The sequence below is a fragment of the Anneissia japonica genome, unplaced genomic scaffold (genome assembly GCF_011630105.1).
Source record: "Anneissia japonica isolate Jap-2015-1 unplaced genomic scaffold, ASM1163010v1 scaffold1709_len327053_cov138, whole genome shotgun sequence".
Taxonomy (NCBI): domain Eukaryota; kingdom Metazoa; phylum Echinodermata; class Crinoidea; order Comatulida; family Comatulidae; genus Anneissia; species Anneissia japonica.
Genome location: NW_022723599.1, coordinates 189,972 through 195,194, shown reverse-complemented (window position 1 = coordinate 195,194; position 5,223 = coordinate 189,972). Strand labels below are relative to the sequence as shown.

The window sequence follows — 5,223 nt, the reverse complement described above, 5'->3', positions numbered from 1 at the left end:
GCTCATGCACCTCTTCCACCCCCAAATTTAAAGACCAGTAATGAAACCAACAACACAGCATTTAACTGAATGGAATGCTTTATTTCCAAACAGATAACAAGAGCTTAAAAACTGTTTTGGTTTCATATAAAATGAGCAGGACTAAGAATGAACAATAACTGAAACATAATCGATACTACACCGGCCTACAATTTGAATACTGTATATACCAGTGGTGGCACCAGTGGGTGGGCCTGGAAGAAAAATCATAATTCGTTGATGAGAAAAAAAAAACACTAAACAATAAATAATATCAGTAACAATAACACCTTCACCTTGTCCAAATGAATATGTACAACTGCATAAAAAATGTAATGAATAAGTTTTGATATTCAAATTCATATTAAAATTAAAATTCAAATAATAACTTTATTTCCATTTATCAGAATTAAAGACAATACAAAATGAAGAATTATTAAGTAACAAAATACACAACGACAAATGGAAAAGAGGTATTCAAAGCAAGCAAGAACTTTAGAATGAACAACCCTAACAGCAGAACAAAAAGATATATACATAAAAACAAAACATATATCATTGGCAGATCCAGATATTTGAAATAAAGGGGGCTTTCACAGGTTTTGGGTCTGTACACACCCGCCTCACCACGATTGGCCGGGGGCTGACTTGAGAAAATCTATGATTGTGGTGCCTTTCGATGATCGAAAATGGCACCCTCTGACTTAAAATTTGAATATAATTTTCCTTTTTTCTCCATTTTCTTAAAATTTTTAAAAGATTTAAGGGGGGCTTTGGGCCAACTAGGGCCCTCCTTCAATCTACCACTGTATATCTTAACTGTACTTAAGTTGGAGTAGGATTCTACCAGCTCTACCAACCTGGTTTGTATATTAAAATACAGTATACAAATTATGCATATGTTTTGTTCTTTTTACAGTATTTTGGTGGCAGCATGTATTTACAAATTTTAAAAATTACCCATGTTTTCATCAGGATGCATTTCCCCCTGACCAGAGCATTACTGTTCACTCTTTTGTATTTGAAAAACATTGAAGACTGCCTGTCAGACAAATTGCAGTGCTATATGAATCTTAAAACTACCACTGCTACAATGTTCATACAGTTTGAGGGGTGGAGAGTTTCATTACCACATGTCCTCCAATGCCCTGATCTCTAATTGTTCATTATTTATTATGGCATATAATTTACAATCGACAGGGCATGCCTGAATTTCATTGCATTACAATATAAAAACATATGAATACATTAAAAAAGGAGGCATTTAAAATGATTGCTGTATACTTTAAAATTACACAAGGACTAAACAATAGCTATTAAAAGTAAGGTGTTAGTATTTCCTTTCGAAAAAATATAAATTCTAAATATCAAAAGATACACAATTCATCAAAATTACCATATAAAAATATATATATCCTATAACTAATTTTGCCTATTATTTTGTTCACATAAAATTAAAACGGGACTTCCCGAGGTTTGAGCCGAAAGTAGAAATTTAAAATCACTTACACAAGGACTAAACAATAGCTATTAAAAGTAAGGTGTTAGTATTTGCTGTCGAAAAATATAAATTCTAAATATCAAAACATACACAATTCATCAAAATTACCATATAAAAATATATATATCCTATAACTAATTTTGCCTATTATTTTGTTCACATAAAATTAAAACGGGACTTCCCGAGGTTTGAGCCGAAAGTAGAAATTTAAAATCACTTACACAATCTAGTTTACTTGACTTAAATTGATAAATTACTATAATTTAGAAAAAAACCCCTATATATAATATTCCAAAGTAAGTTATACAATAGGTCGTCTACTTTAAACACAGGGAGATCAAGTCATAACTTCTCATAGTTCGACTTCTTTTATTGGCTTCTGTCTCTAGCATATGATCATTACATGACACTGATCTTATTATCCAACCAGAGCCCATCTAGGGACTTCCACTGATTAGGCAAACACCCTTCCTCTATACTAATAAGCTGTACCATTTCCTTTACAATATACAGTCATGCATAATAACCATTTTGAAAATAGTTTCTGAATAAATGCCATTTTTCTTGTAAAAGGTACCTATATATCTACAAACTTGAATTCAAAAAATTGTGTCATTACACTTCAAAAATTGTCAAGTTTGATCTGTAAATTAAACAACTAAAAGGCACAGAAAGGAACAAAATACCAAGAATCTCCTATTATTTGAAACAAACCTATCCAAAAACAAGTTTGATAAATGAATGCAAAATTTAAAATATATATTTCACAAAAAAAAATATCTTAAACAAACAAAGCATTTCAAAGAAAATCCCCTCATTCAAAACTAACTTGCTTAATTTTACTACATCACTTGATTGGCTAGTAAGAATGGGGAACTAACCAATCAGAAACTGTTTACCAGAATTCAAAACTTGTACTCGGCTATTCCACTCTAAACCTTTAAAGAGCATAATAATATTTATTTTACATCATTTTTACAACAGTGGCAGCACACACGAATGTGGCGCAGTCAATCAATCAATCAAGTAAGAAAAACAACTTAAGCTATTAGCTTAAGTTGTTTTTCTCTTTACAGTCATAGAGTCATTTTTCTCTTTACAGTCAAGATAGAAAACTAGAAGAGAGAAATAATTTTAAGCTGAAAATTAAACCGAAGAAATTTTGAAATATATACAGTATATATATATATTGTAACGAAATGTCTCCCCAATTGTTGAAACAGCCCTGAGGGGTGGTAGCCCAATTAATTAGACAGCTGTAAGCCACGCTCTGATTGGCCCTTGTGGGAATGGGAAAGTTATGCAAATAAGCCCACTACATGGGGGAGACTTCAGTTGGTTCCGTTATTGATCTTCCATTGTTACATCAAGGTTGCACGTTTACTTTACGAATACTACGACCCTATGAAGGGTGAGTACTAGAATAGTTATTTTGGAAATAAAAACGGACTTGCCTCACATGAATCGTGAATTCAAATTGTGTCTGTATTATTTGATTGCTTTCTGTTTAGTGAAGTCGGTGGTGTACAACCGCAGCCGAACCCTGACGCTCATAAATAGGTCTAATTATCCTGACAGACGAAGGAGATTCGTTACAATATATACACACACACACACATCCACACATTATCCCTGACAGATACAGTGTAGTACTTCAGGCGTTATATATAAAGGTAGGTGGGATAAGCAAATGCTTTCTAATCTGCACACAATGCACTATACAATACGTATTTATATATACGTATATATATACATATATATATATATATATATACATATATATGTATATATATACAACGGATATTTCGATAGCTCCTGCTATCTTTATCAACGTTAATAAACGTTTTGGCAATGCTGATTGGTCGGTCAAGTCGCGAGGCCTTCGAAATTGCGCTGGGGACAGCTACACAGCACAACCATTGCATGTAGCGACAATGTAGCGATTTTATGAAAAACAGGCTTAAGCTCTGTCCAGACTATCAAATTTTCTTTGAGAAAGAAACTATTGTACAGTGTGCTGATATACAGTATAGTCATGATATCACTATATATGGTCATGATGTGATGTCATCATGACCATATTTAGGCATGTCAGATGTTTTTGGCAATGCTGATTGGTCAGTTGTTGGAGACAGCTACACAGTGCAACCATTGCATGGAAATCACTGTAGCGACAATATAGCGATTTTATTTTATGAAAATCAGGCTTAAGCTCTGTCCGGATTATCACATTTTCTTTTAATAACGAAAAGTTGTTGGACGGCCATATATAGTCATGATGTACCTATATATAGTCATGATGTGCCCATATATAGTCATGATGAGCCCATATATAGTCATGATGTGCCCATATGTAGTCATGATGTGCCCATATACATTCATGATGTGCCTATATATAATCATGATGTGCCCATATATAGTCATGATGTAATGTTATTTTGGTCTCCAAAGCATGTGTCCTGAATATATTCTTGCAATTTGATTTATTCATAGCTCTTCATTTCCAGTCATTGTCAAGTCTTCCAGCAATGAACTGAAGATCAGTATCAGCCAAGCAACCTGAGACAGAATGAAAGCTATTAATATCTAATATTAGTACTGTAAACTTAATAAGAGGTATTACTATTGTTTTTACCTCCGCCAAAGGATTTTATGGTATCATGTATTCACCGCTATCTATTAACAAGATTACGCAAAAGATAGTCAAATAATTATCATGACCTTTTAGTAAAATGGTAGAAAATATTGAGTTAATGAAATGCCCCATCGTACACGGCCTGTGAATTATTCAGTATTCAGGTACCGCAAGACAGAAAATAACTGAATCGCCCATCATACATGGCCTGCATATTCAGTATTCAGGCACAGAACAGTGAAATGCACTATGGAGAGATACTGCTCAAGTTACTACTGATTTAACGAAAACAGAATTAAAACAATTTATTATAATTATCCAGTATCACTATCATCATTTTTATCATTATCATATGATATCTGTATCAATAGTGAGTGACTGACCATCATGTTGCTGGTTCATTCAATGTAATCTTCCACAAGGATGATCTGTACTTGCTTGTACATGGGATGATTGATCCTCTGATGTTTGTGAGCCAAAGACCTTGTTAGCAAACTCGGTGAGTGCCTGCTCTTTTAAAGCCCTGCACATTATCTCAACTTCATCTGTCTCATAGTCCTGTTGTTTTCTCCATTCTGTCAGCATATCCATTATGCATTCCAGCAATCGTCTGTTATCACTCCATATTTGTTGTATCTCAGGCTTGCTCCAACTGAGACCTAGGCTGCGCCCTAGTTGATCGCCTTCCAGTCTCATGTCTTTGGCAATAAGATATAAGTGCTTATCATCCACACAACCTAGATTTTATTCTGAAATAAAGATAATATAATACCTAGTAAATAAAAATAATAATGAAAAATAGATTTATTCATAATAATGTGTGAAACAGTGCCTGCAACATCAACCTGGTTGCGCTGTCTCTACATTTATGCTAACATTTGCGGTATCCACTGAAGGATCTGTAACCATTACATTATTAACAGATCAAATGTAATACCCAAAAACGTTGATAGGACCAAATCAGATTATACAGTTTTCATATTTTTTTAATACAAAATGACACTTAAGCCCTGACTTTTAAAAGTGGATTAAAATTACCAATAACAATCTATAATTTACGAGTACAAAA

At 33.5% G+C, this 5,223-nt stretch overlaps 1 long non-coding RNA gene across 1 annotated transcript; it reads right to left on the bottom strand.

Annotated features, from left to right (window-relative positions):
- Positions 1-376: 376 nt before the first annotated feature.
- On the bottom strand, positions 377-4,898 carry LOC117112295. Its single transcript, XR_004446014.1, has 2 exons — positions 4,538-4,898; positions 377-4,078 (listed from the first exon to the last, which is right to left on the bottom strand). It is a non-coding gene; the product is annotated as an uncharacterized LOC117112295 (long non-coding RNA).
- Between the last annotated feature and the right edge of the window lie 325 nt (positions 4,899-5,223).